Raw genomic sequence first — 20,428 nt, forward strand, 5'->3', positions numbered from 1 at the left:
TCATCACAGCTTAAGGTGTGATTATATCTAATAATACTTTACTATTGCAGTGGGTGCACCACAGTTACCACCACATACAGAAAATTCTGCCTGACATTTCCAGAGCTTTTTTGCACTAGAGTAAGTCAAGTACCGTGTTACCTCTTTCTAGACTGCCTGGTGAATAACCCAGTACAACTACCCAATGTCCTGAAAGAAGGCCTTACTACTTTGGACAACCTTCTTCTTCACCTTCATAGCCCTACAGAACTGCCCCTTATTCCTCTTTTCTGACTTTATCTCCCTAATTTAAATTCGAACGTCAAGTGTATGAGTTGACTAGACTATAAATAGTTGACTATTAAAATTAACTTCCCAACAGAACCCATTTATCAACCAAATTAAACAAATTTCTTCTGTACTTAACAGAGCCCTGCGTTGGACTCTGTGCTGACAGCTCAGAGCCTGGAGCCTGCTTCACATTCTGTGTCTCCCTCTCTCTCTGCCCCTCCCCTGCTTGCACTCTGTCTTGTTCTCTGTCTCTCAAAAATAAATAAACATTAAATTTTTTTTTTTTAATTTTAGGTTGATTTTTTTTTCCCTAAGGAAATAGTTAGGAAGCATTAAAAAATAAAATCAGGGGCGCCTGGGTGGCTCAGTCGGTTAAGCAGCCGACTTCGGCTCAGGTCATGATCTTGGGGTCCGTGAGTTGAAGCCTGTTTCAGATTCTGTGTCTCCCTCTCTCTGACCCTCCCCTGTTCATGCTCTGTCTCTCTCTGTCTCAAAAATAAATAAACGTTAAAAAAAAATTTAAATAAAATAAAATAAGATAAAATAAAAATCAGCTAGGAGATTGAGATATTTAGTAAACAAAATCATTCTAATTTTTCCATCTTGCTCAGCTATTCTATTTGCCATAACCTATGAATTTGGCCAAATGCAGTAAGTCAAATTCAGTTATAGGAAGTTGACATTCAGAAGCCATCTTCACTGATGAACTCATTGTAATGAGTTCCTGCTACTATATTACAATTCTCATTTCCCCATAAAACTTATTAAATTTTATTTACTATCAAAATCCATCATTGATCCAACAATATGCAGTAGAATGAATAATGTCTAATGATGTTTAACATGCCTAATTTTGTTGTAAATTAAGCTATTAAAAACAAGGTCTTTGCCAGCCCTTTCATTTATAGGTGATGGGGTCTACTCAAGAGGATCTTACTCAACAATTCAGGATTATCATTTAAAAAAATGTAAAATGCTTGTCATAGGCCAGTTCTTCTTTAACATTAGCTAGAAAATGAACTCTTCTGGAAGAATACCTTGGGAATGGAGTACATTAATGACCCAGTGGGATAAACACTTGACCACCAAAAAGCACTGCTTTTGAAAAATTGCTTTTTCTCAACCTAACCGTGCTTTGTACAACATAAACAGATTCATTACTGCTGAGATATGCTGCATCTCTAATTTCATTTTCATAAAACTTCAACACACCTCCATAGAATCCAGATTAGTTTTCTCAGTAAATAACTATGACATTACCATTATTAGTGTTCATAGGAAGTCCCTATTTAAAAGCACAACAGGGAAATTACTAGACAGTATCTTCACCCCCAGCAAACACATAAAAATACAAATACACGCCTATAGATAATAAAACACTGGAAAATGATAAGGATAATCAAGAAAATGCTATATCTTCACCTGTGGTTTAGCTATTCAGCCAACTTTAAACAATTTTATAATACCATTTATTATTTTTAAAATATAGGAAAATGTTAGCAATCAAATATTATGAGAAAAGTGTCAACCTAATTATGAAATGAAATTAAGCTGTCAAGCAATAAAATACTGTGAATCATTAATCTAAATTCTATATTATACACAAGGAGAAGAGATTCCAGATAAAAGGCTCAAATTGCATAGTGTGAAATATTTCACTTTAACCTGTTCCTAAAATATTTTCTGGTTTTCTTTTCTGGGTTTTTCTCTTTTTTAATAGCTCAAATGTTTAATAATTAGAATTCCATTCCCATTCATTTGCTACTGACCTAGCGTTTCCTGTGGGATCTGAAAATCGATTTCATGAAGTACAGCCAACCTTTTTATAGAGAAGAGCCCTTTCTAAAATCCCCTAAATTCCCTTAAGCTTTGAAATTCTTGGTGTTCTGTTGTGGAATCTGTTAATATCACAGAGAGAAAGTGCAGAAAGATACTAATGCAGGGCTATGGGTGCCTATGCTTCAAGCCATGATGCTGTCTGTGGTCAAATGGGTTGGTATTATAATTTGCTAGGCAATGGTAAATAACGAGTCTAGTCTCCTTTCAAAAATGACTCAGCTACTTAGTGAATGTGTCTTAGAAGCTATACAAATTTTCTAAAACAGATTACTGAACAAAATATTGGTATATAGAAATAAATACTTTTGGACTGTCTACTATGAGTCAGGCAATGTATTAGGTGCAGGAGATAACGGTGAATATGGTAATTATTGCCCCTTCCTTTATGGATGTTATATCTGTCTCAAAGAGAAATTTTGGACAAGTAATCAAATAAAATGAATGAGTGGCAGTACTACAAAAGTCAATATTCAGGTTCTTTAATAATTTTTATAGTTTTTCTATATGGATCCTGCATATTTTTATTAGGGTTTTTCCTAGAGATTTTATGGTACATATGTTAGTATTATTCAGAGAATTTTTTTCTACTATCTCTACTGTTTCTTATTGGTATATTGATATTTTTTGATATTTTTTTTGTATTTAACAGCCTTACAGATTTCTGTTTAAAAGGATTTTATGTGGCATTTTTGAACTTTCTAAGAAATATTCTCTGCAGTTACTAATGACTTTTCCCTTTCCCCCTCCAGTAGTTATTCCATTAATTGATTTGTGTGTTGTTGCACCAGCCAGAAATTCTAGAATAATGTTGAATAACAACATTGGGAATTCCATCCCTCCTTGATTTTAATGAGCTCAGTTTATATAATTAGTATTACATGATGTGCTCTTTCTAGATACCCTTTTTTTTATGAGAAGAAAGTATACTTCATTGTTTCCCTTAAGATGTTGTTTATTAGGAATTTTTTTCCCCTAAGTTCTTAATTATGATCTCTCTCTCTCTCTGTCTCTCTCTCTCTCCCCCGCCCCCCTTTCTCTCTGTATCACTTTAAGTATTTTTTTTCAAGAGGAGCATTTAGGTGCTACAATTTTTAACTTCCTCAATAACTGAGAATTCTGTTACCATCACATATAAACAATATCTAGGAGGGCATACAATTCTTAGGTTACAGGTTTCTGCCTTAAAATGCCACAGACCGTTGGGAATACAGAATTGTACAGCCACTTTGGGAAGTGTTTTGGCAATTTAGGTGAAATTTACACTTACACAAAACCCTATAAACACGTTTATGGCAGCTTTATTCATAGTAGCCCAAACCTGTAAACTATACAGGTGTCCTTAAATCCTTCCATACAATGGACTATTTATTACTCAGCCATAAGAAGGAAAAAACTGTTGGTTCATACAACAGGTTGGGTGAATTTTAAATGCATTTTCCTAAGTGAAAGAAGAAAGACTATATATGCTAAAGAAGACAGTGGCTATGGGTTGTGTTGATTTTTTTTTTTAATGTTTATTTATTTTTGAGAGCGAGAGACAGCATGAGTTGGGGAGGAGCAAAGAGAGAGGGAGACAGAGAATCCCAAGCAGGCTGTAGCTATCAGCACAGAGCCTGATGTGGGGCTCGATCTCAGGAACACCAAGATCATGACCTGAGCTGAAGTCAGATGCTTAATGACTGAGCCACCCAGGTGCCTCCCCTATTGTGTGATATTATTTTACATGATACTCTTTAAAAGGTGAAAGTACAAGGAGGAAAACATATCCGTGGTTGCCAAGGATTGTGAATGGGAGGAGACATTATCCATAAAGGGTAAGTCTCATTTTCTGTAGGGAAGTGTAATGATGGGCACATGACTCTGCATTTGTCAAAATGTACAGAATGTACACAACTGAAGGTGAATTTTATTGTATGAATACCACAAGATCTACTGGGAGGTGGGGGCAAATATGGAATGCAGATGGCGACAAAAGAAATCTAGCTATATCGCAATTGAATCACATTAACTACACTGAAGGGAATGGGGGAGAAAGAAGCTAAGCAAAGAAACTCTGGAAGGCAAGCAGCATTTTGACTGGATACTTTAAGGCTAAGGACAAAAAGACCTGTTCACATACATCATTCTCTAGTTGGTAATTTGTTTCTTAGAGAGATATGGATTAGGAAATTTATAACTGCTCTTTTAAATTTTAGATTTTTTTTTAGATTTTAAAGGTATCCTTAGATGTTTTTAAAGTTATTTTCATTTATGCTTATATACTGGAGTTTGAGTTAAGAAATAAATTATAGAAAATGGACTCAGATTTCTTACTATCAGAGGAAGAAGTTACAAAAAATAGAGGAAGGCTAGAATAAGCCCTATGGTGTTGGATTAAAATTGGAGATATCACTATGAACTTATTCTTTTTAATGTACACGTAAGTGACGCAGAAATGAACTCTGATAGGTGTGTATGCATGAGCCAGTATCCATACCTGTATTTCCTAGGTTCACCCACTGAAGAGGTCTAGAAGGTGCCTGAGTAGCAATGAGCAAAGCCAGCACCCAAGTCTTGGCTTCTAAATTCCATTCTCTAATGAAAGAAATGGGACTCTTTTGGGGTAATACCTGACTCTAGGGCTGTGGCAGGGAAAACACAATGTAAGCCATCCTGAAAAAGTTGCCAGTTGCCAAAGTCAGAACAGCTTGAGCAACAAGATAAATAACGACAGCACTGGATGGTAACTCCATAATAAAATAAATATTCATGAATCCATACGACTATAAATAAACAAGTGAATAAATGGGGCAGAAGTGATAAATAATGATTCCACTTGATAAATATGAAGGATTGAGGGAAATAGCAATTATTATTAAAATACCACAGTGATAACTGCCACACAATGTATGCTAAAATTAGTGGGTGAAAGTTTATGCAAAAATAGGATATTTGCATTAGATCAAAGCATCTCCCCCAAATATTTAAAAATTATAAAGGAAAAGTAGTAACCTTGGTAGAGAATCCTAACAAACCCCAGATTAATCAAGTGACCAAGAGTAATATCACCAGTAGTCAGACATCCTGATAGTATTCAATCCCTGATGTGATAGACCAAGAGAGGCATGTGACTTTCCTTCTATGACTTTCCTTCCCAATAATGCACACTTTTTTTTAGTGCTTTTTTTTTTTTTTTTTTGAGAGAGAGAGAGAGAGAGAGAGAGAAGGGGACGGAGGATTCAAAGCAGGCTCTGCACTGACAGCCTGATGAGAGGCTCAAGTTCACAAACCATGAGGTCATGACCTGAGCCAATGTCCGATGCTTAACTGCTTAATCAACTGAGCCACCCCAGCGCCCCTCCAATCATGCTCATTCTTAAACTAATCACAAGAAAGCATCAGACAAACCCAAACTGAAGCACAGTCTACAAAAGAACTGACCATGAACCTTCAAGAATTTATAAGGCCATCCGAGACAAAGATTCAGAATCTGCCACAGACTGGAGAAGACAAAGGAGAAATGACAACTAAATGCAGTATGAGCTCCAGGAACAACAAAAGGACATTAGTGGAAAACTGGTGAAATCTGGAAAAGTTCTGTACTTTAGTTAATAGTAGTGTCCCAAGGTTAATGTCTTAGTATAGATGAATGTTCTTTGGTTATGTAAGGCGTTGAACATAAGGAGTATCTGAGTGAAGGTATATAGGAAATCTGTGTACTGGTTTTGCCACTTTAAGTCAAAAATACAAAAATATATATATATATATATATATATATATATATATATATATATATATGGTGCTAAAATAATGTTGTATATGTGCCATCATCTCGTGGCACCGCTGCTTGAAGTTTAAGGCCAGTCTAATTTTTGTCCCTTTTTAGATAATCTGCTTTACCTTTTTCCTGTATGGATGCTTTAAATCTGTTTTCCTCTTTCTTGAAAATAAGTCTTATAATATCATTAATTTGATTTTCTTTAGTGCCAATTTAAATCATTCCTCCCACCCCCAAATGTTATCCACTTCCATTTTCACTTTGGCCTCTTGTTACATCTCATTGTTTGTCTTTTTTGTCTTTACAGATTGTAACCTAAGGATTATCCACAGAGGGTTTGCCTTCCATCTACCGAGGATATACTAGGAAAGTGTTCTAATATTGTGGTGTGATCTCTATATTAAGCATATTAACACGTGTGTGTGTGTGTGTGTGTGTGTGTGTGTGTGTGTGTGTGTTTCCAGAGTGATTTTTACTTTTCCTTAAGCTGGAGCCTCTTTTCACAAGTACTATTTGAGTTCTTTGGATCATTCATCTTCAAAGTAGGAGAGGTTTCTATATCTAGACCGTTTTCATTATCTTGTGGAAAACCATTGACAACAAATATACTGATTGATTTTGGAGTTGGAGTTTTTTTCGAAGAGATTTTATTAGGGACTGTTTGGTAGAGCCCATTTTAAGTCAGAAGCTACCTACCCAAAATGTCTGCATTTTCGAATTAGTAATTTTAACATTACTCTCAAGATATTTCTTTGGAGAAAGAATATTTGTAAGCATTATATCTGGAATTCCTGTACTCCAGAATCAGAAAAAAGAATGCAAAGCACTAATTTCTACGTCACAGGATAATTAAAGCAGGAGATTTGCTATTTCTCCATAAAGAGAATTATGAAGTTAGATAGTGGCCTGGAAACCAATGAAGCTGATTGCAAAATGAATATTTAAAAGCCCCTCTGATTTAATGGGCTCTTGTTTCCATTCCCGTTATTCTTTACAAAGACAAAGAGTCCTCTGTAAATATTGCTTTAAGGATTATCAGGCTTCAATTTTCAAATTCATCTGAAGGCCATAATTTAAACCATAATATTGGCTTTACAAATGTAAACAGTGATTGAACCCCTTTCCTTCAGCTAATAGGAATGCCAATGAAATTAAAGTCAATTAAATAATTGCTTTATTAACCTAATGTATTACTTCTGTAAGACATGCTGTGGCATATCCAGCCAGGAGGAGAGCTAGAAGAGAACAAACCTACATCAACGTAAGGAGAATAGAAACCAGCATATTTTAAAAACTTGATGCAGTGGGAAGAGTTGCAATATTGATCCATCCATTTCTACGTTGTAGTGTAACACTGGCTAAAGATGGAAAAGTCCTAAGAGCGTTGAAAGGTTTTCATTTGATTTAGATTATATTTAGTAGGGGACAAATTATGTCTACAGGTTAGGTCTAACTTGACTTTTCTCATCTTTCTGCCTTCTGGACACCAGCTGCAGGGAACTGACTTTACCTCCTCAGACTAAAGCCTAGTTGCATCTCTTAGTGACTCACTACTGCTGACAGAATGATGTTTAAACTTTAAACTCCTTATCAGAACTTATAAATCCCTTGATGATTTGAATCCTACTCACAGATCCAGCCTCATTTACCACTGTGCTCCTTCCATCCTCCCCCTTAGGAGGACCTTCAGCTCTCACTGCAGACTCTGCTGGTTCACTGATCTTTCAGGATATAAGTTGAAATATCCCCTCTTCAGCCAGAGAAAACTTTTCTCTGTCCACCTCTGTTTCCAGCCTCTTCCTCTGCTTCCCCCAGGCAAGTTATCCCATTTTTTCTTTTATGATAATACAGAATTACGTGTTTATTTACTTCTAATATTACATTCCTTGAGAGATTGGTTTTACTTATTTTGTAGATGTCTTTCTCTCCCACTGTGTTGTCCCCTTCCTTTACAAGGGCAGGACTAGATCAATTATTCCAACAATATCAGAACTTAGGGAAGTACCTGGTACCTATGAGTAAATAGGCAGGTATCTCTAGAAAGATACAGAACAAGTTCTTAGTAGTTACAGCCTTTCTTATAGTTCATGTCCCTCCTGCTCTGCCCCAAATTTTGTTAAGGTCCTGAGCACAAAAAAAGCAATTTTTTTTCGTTTTGATTTTTCTTTCTTTTTTTTTTTAATGTTTGTTTTTGAACGAGAGAGAGAGAGAGAGAGAGACAGACCACGCATGAGTGGGGAAGGGGCAAAGAGGGAGGGAGACACAGAAGCAGGCTGCAGGCTCTGAGCTGTCAGCAGAGACAGCTTGAACTCACCAACTGTGAGATCATGACCTGAGCCAAAGTCAGATGCTCAACTGACTGAGCCACCCAGGCGCCCCTTGTTTTGTTTTTTCTGACACAGGTTCAGACTACACCAAAAGTACAGCCAGAGTTTGCTTCTTTGGAAAGCTTTTATAGATGTTAAGGATGGAAGAAGGGAGGAAGCAGAGCAAAGGATTACCCTCCTTTGGTGCTGATATGCTTTCCATGTATATTATCTCATTTAATCCAAAAACACTATTCAGAATAAATATTATCATTCCCATTTTTACAGTTAAGAAAACTGTGACTCTAGGGGCGCCTGGATGGCTCAGTTGGTTAAGCATCCAGCTTCAGCTCAGGTCATGATCTCACGGTCTATGATTTCAAGCCCACGTCGGGCTCTGCCCTGACAGCTCAGAGCCTGGAGCCTGCTTCGGAGTCTGTGTCTCCCTCTCTGTGCCCCTTCTCCACTTGTGCTCTGTGTCTCTTGCTCTTAAAAATAAATAAAACATTAAAAAAATATTTTAAAAAGAAAATGTGATTCTTTATATAATTTGTATCAGGCCACTCATCTGACCAGTTACCAAGCTGGAATTTAAGTTTGACTTGACTCATTCAAAACTCAATTCTATTCTTAAATTATGGGAACTAAAGAAATTTTAGTTCTACAAAACTGTAATGGCCCATTCTGTGAGTATTCTAAACTTGATGCAGTTTTGGTTTTCAACTTTAAACATGAGGATTCAGAAATGTTTGCCTCTCATTTCTATTATACTTAGCTTCATTTGGTAGTTATTCATCTATTGGGTATTTATTAGACATTTACAAAGGCCCAGCAATAAGCTGGACACTTGGAGAGTAAGCATGCCTGAGACACACACAATTTCTCTACAAATGGTGAAATTCCTTCACCATTTTCTTAGAGACATTCTCATTCTGGAAAGCCAACCTACTTGCTATCCCATTTATGGTTTCTCTGTTTTTTTTTCTGCCTTTAAACAAATGAACCCTCATACAAACATACACCTCATAGTCTTTATATTAATATTTTTCCTGTTTTCTGTTCTTATTCCAAAAGAAATACATGCTTCATCTTCTTCACGGTCAACAAAATCTACTGTTTATATAAGTAAATATTTAAGAAGCTTATGTATAGATTTTATACTATTATCACATAAATTAGATTAAAAAGGAGTGACATTAATTTTATAAAATGCTTATATTATGTGTATGTATACACACACACATCTATATACACACATCCACACATATATATATAAGTACATATATGCATTTGCATAATCTTTAGAAAGTATTAGACTTTAAATGCACAGGTCAGAGTAAATTTAGTCTTTGGAATCTATTTAAATCAGAATGAAGGGACTTCCCAAATGAAAACTGGCAGCTAGATGTATCAGTTTTCTATGTAACAAACCACCCCAAATTTAGTGAATTAAAATAACACAATTTATTATTTCTCACAGCTCTGAAGAAAATTCTGTTTGTCCTGCCTAGACTCACTCATGTGGCCCTTGGCAGCTCAACTGGATGGGCTGGGTCTCTGGCCTGTCATACCGGTCTTCTTCACAATATGGTGGTGTCAAGATTCCAAGACCATAGCCCCAGTGTAGGTATTAAGATTCTGCTCTTACCACATTTACTGATGTCCATTGACCAAAGCAAGTCATTTGGTCAAGCTCAGAGAAAGTGTAGGATGCTCGGAGTTGTGATTCATGGAGAGGCAATTATTCCAGTAATCTACCACACTGAGTATCTTTATAGCATACTTAAAATTATATCACATATACTTCTAAGGCTGAGGATATGCTTAATTAGCTACACAGAGCCTTGAGGATTCTGACGACTTATTGATGGATATACATCAAAAGAATATATAAAGTTTGGTTTAGAGATATATACATACATTTAAGTGCTTCTCTGAATTTACAAAGAAACTACATATTAAATATTTCTCATCTATTGATTCTACATGCCTTTGGATGCCCACCACACGTTCACCTGTAGCTACTGAATCAGATGCTCAAGGCTTTCCTTTATTTCATTTTTCCTCAAATTCTAAGTGCCTAGAAGGACTGCTCGTATATCCTGGTTTTTATTCAGCAATTAATATTCAACAACTCTCCATTCACCACTGTAAGCTGGCAAATTCATAGTACCTAGACTGCATGTTCTGGACAAGCACAGATCCGAATCCATATAAATTCCTAGGGCAGTTTTTTATGATTCTTAAAAGTAGAGATTCCAAAGCATCTTTTTAAGGTATTGGCATAGAAAAGGGTATAGGACTTAAAATTCGAAAACATGAGCTTCAGCTTTATCACTGACCATCAAGTCACTTAATCTCTCAGCAATTTAGTTTCCTAATCTAGAAAAAGAAAGCAATAGTAATAGTAGGTACTTTATAACCTTATTTGGAAGATTAAATGATATGATTTAATGAAGGGCTGTGCAGAATTATACAAATGTATTACAGGCCTGCAGTGCCTTACCAGAAACCACTGAGGTCATTTTCAGAATTTAGACTTATTTAAATTTTAGACAGGTAATACAAAGTATATTTTGTTTATTAAGTAACATTCCTACCATAGTGTAGGATAGTACCCTATACCAAACACATTAATATATCTGCAGCAAAACATTTAAGTGGAGTGAATTAAGACTATAAGTTTATAAAGGCTTTTAGTTTAAGAGCTTTTGTATCTCAGAACTGCAGATAAGGGATTGTGGGTTTCTATTTTATGTTTTTAATAAGTTTAGGCCATTTTTAAGTTTTGAAAAACGGTACAAAACCTTTAATGGTTAAGATTGGCTTTATATAGTTATAGATGACTCATACCTTTGTTTTTATAATTTTCTTTCCTTATCGATATAGGATCTTCATAAAGTAATGAATAATATTTACATTTGGAAGAAAGAAGAGGGAAGAAGATTAAAAAAAAAAAGAAAGAAGAGGTAAGAAGAGATTTTAAGGGCAATGAATGGCAGTGATAGTGAATGCATGATAAATAAGCCAGTCGGTAGGTGTTGAATTAGTTTACCTATGGAATATATAATCAGTGGGAAAATATACATGAAAAGTACACTGTAAAGTTAGGAAAGCTATGTACTGTGTGCCCTGCATTTTACTTAATATTTGTAGGGAAACATTCAATATAAAATCTCTCTGCCCTCCAGCACAGAGATAGAGCTAACATGTAAAAATGAAGAAGTCATTGAACACAAAGCGTTCTCCATTGTTTAGAAATTTTAAAAGGTATGGATATGAAAAAAAGGTCAGTATGGATAGGAGCTGCCAAAGAAGGTTTTACAAAGTAAGTGGTACTTGAAGGATAGCTTCAGTTTGGATAGAGAAAAGATAACTGAGCAACAATGTCATGTTAAGCAAAGATAGGAGAGTAGTAACGTGTTCCAGAGGCAGAGAAGGACCAGTGTATATAGAACAACAAATGAATCTGAAATCATGCAGTAGAGCCATTTGTGGAGGGATATAAAAGCCTAGAGGGAATAGTTGGACTTGATGGATCATGTAATAGGAAATCACTGCAAGTTCTTGAGCTGAGGAATGAAATCCTGAATTAATACAAGCTTAGCCTGACAGTGAAACAAAGGTGAATCATAATTGGGAGAGACTGGAAACACGGAGGCTGTTGAAATAATCCATGCAGGCATATAGTAAGGGTAAGATTCAGCGGAATTGTTGAATAGGAAGAAGAAAAGGTAAATTTAAAAATCTGGTTAGAAGGCATGAAAACAAGCAGAAAAGAACACGGCATTTTTAACCAGTACAGCTTCAGATTGGCAAACCAGTTGATGGGATTGGGCACAGATGGGAAAGAAAGAGGAGTCCACAGAGTAAAGGGGGTCAGGTGGGAGGTGGGGGAGAGAAATGAAAACAAAAGAAAGCTGAGAGCAGGAAGTTATTTTTTAAAAAGCAAATTACAGGACCTAAACTCCCTTATATCTACACTGATAACTTTATTAGTGATGATTAATGTTCAGAAATGATGGTGACTCCCAAGTCATCACAACATTCTCAATCATCAAAATCATCAAAGAAAACAAATCTAACACAATGTACGCCAGGAAAATACAATAGAACACCGTGGTAACACATTTTATAAAGACTTTTCACCAAGTGTTTGAAACAAAAAACTGAAGAGTTACCTTAGAGTTACTCAGAAAATGCAACTAACCAGAACATGCCCTTCCAAAGCATAAGGGAGAGTCAGAGAACACTCAAATGGGAAGAGACTGTGAGGCGTTGATTTAAATTTGCAAGTATTCAGACCTTCCTAATTCATGAATAGTTAACATCTAATTGTCAGATAGTTCTTCCTTAAGCCATACTGATGTCTCTTTTAATTCCTATCCATTAGTAAAAATTATCCTCTAAAACAGCTCAAAAAAATACCATCTTCCATGATAGGTGAATTATTACTTAGAGCCAGAAGTGGAAATTGTTATCCAGGAGACAGGCAGGAGAAAAACTCTTTAGGATGAGGGAAGTCTGCTATGTCTTGATTGTGGAGATACAATCATACAACCAATTTAATCTAGTTTATTTGTATGAAATTACCAAAGTTCAATTAAACTGTCCAGCTAAAATTTCAAAACCAAGACCATCTCAGATGGTAGGTAAGAGCCCTTCAAATATTTGAAAATAAATATCTTTCTTAATTAATCCTACTTATATATTTGGAGATTTAAGATGGAAATACGTGATCCAGAATGGGGTAGTGAATTTGCTCAGCATAGACAGCTAGGAGGATTTTGTTTTCTCTTTAAAGAAAATAATTACTCAAAAACTTAAATATAATAAATAGGAAACAAACTAGAAAATAAGTGGTTGATTTAATACTTAGATAACATCTCTTAGGTTACAATCATTCATTTAAGAAGATTATCTTCAATAGATTGACTCTGATTAGTTCCAAAGGTCTGGAAATTTTCTATGTAGTAACTTTAATATTAGCTCAGACAATACAATGGTAAAGTTAAGTCAAAATGTTGAAGAGAAACTCTTTAAGAAAGTAAGTGGAAGCCAAAAGAAGAAATAGATTGGGCATTTTCATAGCCATATTGAGAAGGTGCCCCTTTGGTTAATACATTGACTTGTATTCAGTAGATGTTTCTGTCTTTTACATTTGACTTTCTATTAGTAATATTAGTAGTTTTGTATAAAGTTGATTAAATGGACCACTAAGGTGGATAGGGTTGGGAAAAAGGCATTTCAACAGGTACACAGAAAAGCAGACAATTAAGAACATACTTCTTAGTTGCTCTGATAATTACAACAGCAAAATCATGTTGTCCTTTTCAATGAAGCGTAATTTGTAAGCTTACTTAACTGCATGTTTCCCACCAGTCACTATCATATACATTATCAGGTGGGATTATTACAGTCTAAAAAATAAAGAAGAAAACAAAAATCACAGAAGTATTTCTATATGATTATATTCTTCAGTTCCAAAAGCCAGCATCCTCTGACTACATTCTTAAGACAACAGTGTTTTCATTATAAAGGAAGCTGACTCACTTCTAAAACTTTTATATAGTTTTGGGCCTCCTGTGGCGTATTCCATAAAAAGAAAATATCTAAGTAGTTAAATGACTAATAGGTTTATATTTGTAGAGCTTATAACTAAGCATGATTTTTAATCCTGTAGTTGAGGAAAAAATTTGAGTATAAATCTTTAAAAGTGAAAGGATATAGTACAGGTAAGAGACCTCATGTAAATTATACCATGGCATTCTTGGGAAACCCCATATGTAAAAAATATTCATATATATATATATATATGTGTGTGTGTGTTATTTATATGCAGTGAAATTCATTAATTTGAAATGAAGTTTAGTAATCTCATACAATTAAATTGAACCTCCACAATTGAGATACAGAAGAATTTCCTCATCCTAAAATGTTTTCTCATGGCCTCTTTGTACTATCATTTCCCAATTCTGGCTGTAGTCCGTACTTGAACTACTTTCTGTCATCATACTTTTGCTTTCTCTAAAATTCATATTATTGGAATCATATAGTACCTACTCTTTTGTTTTTAAAATCTTTCACTTAGCACATTTTTTTTGCTTTTCATTGTAACATTCTTTATTTTTAATATGAAGTTTATTGTCAAATTGCTTTCCATACAACACCCAGTGCTCATCCCAACAGGTGCCCTCCTCAATGCCCATCACCCACTTTCCTCCCTCCCACCCCCCATCAACCCTCAGTTTATTCTCAGTTTTTAAGAGTCTCTTATGGTTTGCCTCCTCCCTCTCTATAACTTTTTTTCCCCCTTCCCTTCCCCCATGGTCTTCTGTTAAGTTTCTCAGGATCCACATAAGAGTGAAAACATATGGTATCTGTCTTTCTCTGTATGACTTATTTCACTTAGCATCACACTCTCCAGTTCCATCCACATTGCTACAAAAAGCCAGATTTCATTCTTTCTCATTGCCAAGTAGTATTCCATCGTATATATAAACCACAACTTCTTTATCCATTCATCAGTTGATGGACATTTAGGCTCTTTCCATAATTTGGCTATTGTTGAGAGTGCTGCTATAAACATTGGGGTACAAATGCCCCTATTCATCAGCACTCCTGTATCCCCTGGATAAATTCCTAGCAGTGCTATTGGTGGATCATAGGATAGATCTATTTTTAATTTTTTGAGGAACCTCCACACTGTTTTCCAGAGTGGCTGCACCAGTTTGTATTTCCACCAACAAGCACATTTTTGAGATCTGTTCATGTTTGAGTTATTAATTTTTTTTTCCTTTTTATTGCTGAGTAGTATTTTCATCATAGGGGATATACCACACTTTGATTATCCATCCAACAGTTGATAGATTTTAGGGTTAGGGCTGCTTCTCTTTTGGCTGTTACGAATAATGTGGCTATGAACATTTGCAGTGACATCTTTTTTGGACATTTGTTTTTACATCGCTGGACTAAAATACCAAGAAGTAGAATAGCTGAGTTCTACAATAAATATATATGTTTAACTTTATGAAGTACTTTCAGACTGTTTTCCAAAATGGCGATATTGTTTTTCATTCATACCAGCAATGTATGGAAGTTCCACTTATTCCCATCATCATCAACACCTACTACTGTCAGTCCTTTTAATTCTAGTCATTCTAGTAAGTATGTGTTAGTATCTCATTGTGGTTATAATTTACACTTTCCTGAAAACTAGTGATACTGAATACTTTTACCACTGTTTGTTGGCCATTTGTCTATCATCTTTTGTGATGTGTCTGTTTAAATCTTTCCCCCATTCTAAAAATGTAGTTTTTTTTTTTCTTATTGAGTTGTAAGAATTCCTTATATATTCCAGATTCTAGCTTTTTGCCAGAAGTGTTCTGTGAAAACTTCCTTCCAGCCTTGATGTGTTTTTTTTTTGTTTGTTTTCTTAACTATGTCTTTTGAAGGACATAGTTTTTAATCTTGATGAGATTTTAATCAAAGTTTTTTAATCGAAAGTTTTTAATCTTGATGAGAATCCATTTTATTTCTTCTTTTATTGTTTGTACTTCTTATATGTTATTTAAGAAAGTTTGCCTAAGCTAGTATAGCAAAGATTTTCTCTCTTTTTTCTAGTCTTCAGAGGTTTAATAGTTTAGGTTCTCGTATTTAAGCCTAAGATTCACTTTGAGTTCATCATTATGAAAGTTAAGCATCGGGCTAATATTTCTCCACATACAGATATCCAGTTGAAAGGATTATTTTTTCTCCATTGAATTACCTTGCTACTTTTCTCAAAAATGAATTGATCATGTAAGTGTAGATTAACTTCTGGACTCTGTTATCCATTTCCATATATGCCTATATCATTCATATGCCAGTTTTACATAGTCTTGATCTGTAGCTTTATACTAAATATTCAAATCAGGTGACAACATTCCTTCAACTTTTCAACTTTGTCTTCCTTTTTCACTTTTTGTTTAAAAAAACTTTTTTGGGGGTGGGGAGGGCTCCTGGGTGACTCAGTCGGTTGGGTATCCGACTTTGGCTCAGGTCATGATCTCCTGATCTTTGAGTTCAAGCCCTGTGTCGGGCTCTGTGCTAACAGCTCGGAGCCTGGAGCCTGCTTCGGATTGTGTGTCTCCCCCACTCTCTGCCCCTCCCCTGCTCATGCTCTGTCTCTCTCTCTCAAAAATAAACATTAAAAATTTAAAAAATAATAAATAAAAATTCATTTTTTTAAAGTTTATTTATTTATTTTGAGAAAGACAGAGACATTGCAAGCAGGGGAGGTACAGAGAGAAAGGGAGAGAGAATCCCAAGCAGGCCCCCTACCTTCAGAACGGAGCCCACCAATGAAGCTCAAATCCATTACCTGTGAGATCATGACCTGAGCCAAAACCAAGAGTCAGCCACTTAACCGACTGAGCCATGCAGGCACAGGTACCTTTTAAGGTAAATTTTAAATCATGTCAGTTTCTTCAAAGAATGTTGTTTGGATTTTGATTGGGGTTGCATAGAATTTAGATACCAGAGTATATAGAGAATTGGCGAATTTAATGTTTAGGTCTTGAACATCTTTTAAAAAAAAAAGTATTCCTGAGTGTTTTTATGCTATTTTAAGTGGAGATTTTAATTTTTTTTTTCATGGTTGGGGCACCTAGGTGGTTCAGTTGGTTGAGGGTCCGACTCGATTTTGGCTCAGGTCATGACCCAAAGGTCACGGGATCATGCTCCATGCTGAGCTTGGAGCCTGCTTAAGGTTCTCTTTTTCTCTCTCTCTGCCCCTCTCCCCTGTTAATGCTCACTCTCTCTAAAAAATAAAAAATAAAAAATGAATAAAATCTAAAAATTTTCATGGTCAATTGTTTGTTACTAGTATATAGAAATACTGGTTTTTATCTTGACCTTGTATCCTGCAATCTTCCTAAACTTATTCGTTAAATTTAATAGCTATTTTGTAAATTCCTTAAAGTTTTATACCTATACCATCGTGTCATCTGCAAATAAGGATAGCTTTATTTCTCCCTTTCCTATTTGCATGCCATTTATTTCCTTTGTCTAATTGCACTGGATAGGACCTTCAGTAAACATTAACTAAAAGACATCCTTGCCTCGTTCTTGACCTTAAGTATTTTGTTAGCTGTAGGTTTTTCATAGGGGCCCTTAATCAAGTTGAATAACTTTGCTTTTATTACAAGTTTCTGAGAGTTTTTATCATGAAATGATTTCATCCAAGGTTTTTTTACATCTGTTGCAATGACTCCATGGTTTTTCTCCTCTACTCTTATGATATTGTGAACTGCACTGATTGATTTTCAAGCACATGTAAGTAATTTCCCCTGAACTGGAAAGTGAAGGATAGAACATAAGGACATAACACAATAATTACATTAATAATGGAAAATGCAAACATGTGTCCTAATATTACTTATTTATACACTTTTTTTTTTTTAAATCATCACAAAAAGATCAAATGCTACCTATCTGGCTTAGTATCAGTTGGGATAGGACCTACTCAAAGAGGAGAAAGTAATGTTTTCCTTGTCTAATTTAAAATTTTTGCAGGCTTATTGAAAGTACTCATTTCCATTTGTTTTGACAGTACATTAAATAGTTGACAACTCAATACTGCATGTCATTTTGTTTTTATTTCAAGTCATTTGCCTAAAATTACCTTTTTTTTTTTTTTATTTAGAAAAAGAGCTTGTCTTCAGGTAACTTGTTTGTACCTGATTATGTAGGAAAACTGAATGCCCAGCTAAAAGTTTTACTAGTGGTTCCGTCTTCTTTATAATAAAAACAAAAACATTTCTGTGATTAAATGTAACTAGTATTGGGCTACCGCCTGATGCTTTTGATTCTATAAAGTTTAATTTCATTCTAGGGAGAAAACATTTTGGTGATTAGGGGCAGGACTAAGCACCCATCCCCACAAAAAACTGCACATAAAATGAAACAATTCATCATGCAAAAAAATAGCCTCCAAAATATACAGTTTCCTGAAAGGTAAATTATAAAAGTATGCATTTACCCAATCATTTTAAATACCATAATTATACAAGCTGCTCATCAAAAGACTTTTAAGACTCATTAAAATCATAAAACAATTCTAATTAAATCCATATTTAAGTTCCTATAACCTACATGGTACTTTAAATCAAACAAGAAAAGTTATATAAAAGATCCAATTAATTGTAAGTTTTTGTAAGAATTAAAGCCTAATTACTCTATGATTAAGTTTCTCCAAAATGTGATCATCAATGGCTCTATTCAGAAGAATTAGCCTTCTGTACCCCAGATGCCAGCCAATGCTGCAGCCCATCTTTGACACCAGCAAACTTACTCGTCTGAAATCAGCACGACTGGGGAAACTTTACCTCCACCCCCAAGGGGGATCCAAGTGGCAAGACCAAACAGAGCCACATATTTTATACAGATAAATGTCTCCCTATCTGCAGAGGTCCTTATCTGATTAAATGGATTTGTATTCATTAGCAAATTAAAAAAAAAAAAATCCATCCTCAGAGCAAGTTTTGGAAACAATGGTCATTTCAGAGATTCCCAAGTTGGTGGTTAAAGATGCATGAGAAAACAGTAAGATTTGCAGCTTAAGGAGAAAGAGAACTAGGCCTTTAAAGGGGACAGCACTAAAACATTTCCTTCTAACCATGCAACTCTTCTTACTTACTTAGCTACTTGAAATGTTTTTCATTTTTATTAGCCCAACTTCCCACGGGAAAGAAAATAAAAAAGCTCTGTGACATCGCCGCCTCTTGTGTGTTCTCTGAAACTAATTAACCCTATGAAGTTATTAGGGCAGCATCATTTTTTTCTATGACATCACACAAGGTGAAGGTCACTTCTATAATATTCTTGCCTTCATTCATGTGGTGCTTACCCCACAAAATATAATTTATTGTAATTTCCCCAGTGCCCTCATAGCCAAGTGATTAGTTATTATGGTACATAAAAAGTTCAGACGTACAACATATGACTTATAGCCTCTATTTCTGATAATCTAATTTTCTTTTATGGTAAAAAGAAATTTACTATTTATGTTTTATAGATTGTTATTTTGAGAAAACGACTATTTAAAGTTGTCTTCATATGGACACTTGCTGATTGCACAGCATCTGCAAGCTGAAACATCCAAATGGTTGAGATATAAAGGCAGTTCTTTATCCAGTTGACAAGAACTTTTTCTGAACTACCCTTGTCTGTGCAAGTGGCAGAATGGTTAAATTAGGCTGGAGCTACCTTCCATCTACTCCCCAGACATCAGAGCAAGAAATGGTGGTTCTAGGCAGATACAGCTGAGTTCAAGTTCCTTCTGCAGCGAGATTTCCTTCCCGTCAGGTACACTGTCCCTGACCTGAAAAACCCCTGCCTCTACCATAAAAACATTTCCAGACTTTATAGATGTGGAATTGGTTTTCCTGCATGTTTCTGCTTTTAGAGAAGGGATCTTTTAGAGCCATGACCCTTAAATTCCTGTAACAAAGTTCCTTTCTCCTTCTCTGCTTATGACTATGTTGTCTTCATTTTAATCGTGCTTACACTTTATTAAATGAATGCCAACTGCAGGTGGTTATATTAAAAATGTTTTCTATTCTAAGAGAGAGCACCCCATCCTAGTTGATTTGAAAGATTCTTCTGAAGGGTAAGGTCAGCACACAGTCATTACAAAGAGGAAATCTGAACAGGCTTAGGTTGGTGAAAGAATAGGTGGTCGATTTATCCTGCTCCTGGTAAAGAGATAAAGACATGAAAGAAGCTGCATCTACCAGAGTAGACTGCCAAGACCCAAAGGAAGCCTGTCTGCCTATATCGGGTGTAAAAGGGGACCGTACTCATGATGCCTAGTGGTCAGAATGCTGCATTGGTAAGCCACAGAGCTAATAGTAATCGCTGTTAACCCTTCAGTACTTACTAAGCACTTTATATATATTGACTCATTCAGTCCTCACCATGAAGAAGTAGTTAATATTATATTCACATTTTATAACTAAAGAAACTGAAGCCCTGAGAGGTTAAGTAATTTGTCCACACTTACATAATTGTAAATAACAGAGCAGGAATATGAACCCAATCAGTCTGGCTTTAGTATTTATGCTTTTAAGCATGCATACTGCTCTTTCAATTCTTTCTATTCTGTATTTATTTAATTGAATAGCAAATACTTAATTGCACTTTAAGTATGTCAGGTACTCATCTAAGAATTTTATAGACATTAAATCTACTTAGTTCTCACAGCCCTATGAAATAT

At 35.3% G+C, this 20,428-nt stretch overlaps 1 protein-coding gene and 1 long non-coding RNA gene across 9 annotated transcripts in view; one reads left to right on the forward strand and one right to left on the reverse strand.

The window, feature by feature from the left end:
- KIAA0825 (uncharacterized protein KIAA0825 homolog) overlaps window positions 1-20,428 on the reverse strand; it is a 389,144-nt gene that overhangs the window by 27,997 nt on the left and 340,719 nt on the right. The gene's annotated exons all lie outside the window — the stretch shown is intronic.
- Window positions 9,653-20,428, forward strand: part of LOC102900221 — a 55,231-nt gene continuing 44,455 nt past the window's right edge. For 3 of the 4 annotated variants that reach the window (XR_006587080.1, XR_006587085.1, XR_006587086.1), the window contains exons 1-3: window positions 9,653-9,795; window positions 11,062-11,141; window positions 19,229-19,518. This is a non-coding gene — a long non-coding RNA (uncharacterized LOC102900221). The remainder of the gene's footprint in view (window positions 9,796-11,061; window positions 11,142-19,228; window positions 19,519-20,428) is intronic. The other variant, XR_006587083.1, reaches the window with a different exon arrangement.

This window comes from Felis catus, chromosome A1, assembly GCF_018350175.1.
Source record: "Felis catus isolate Fca126 chromosome A1, F.catus_Fca126_mat1.0, whole genome shotgun sequence".
Classification (NCBI taxonomy): Eukaryota; Metazoa; Chordata; class Mammalia; order Carnivora; family Felidae; genus Felis; species Felis catus.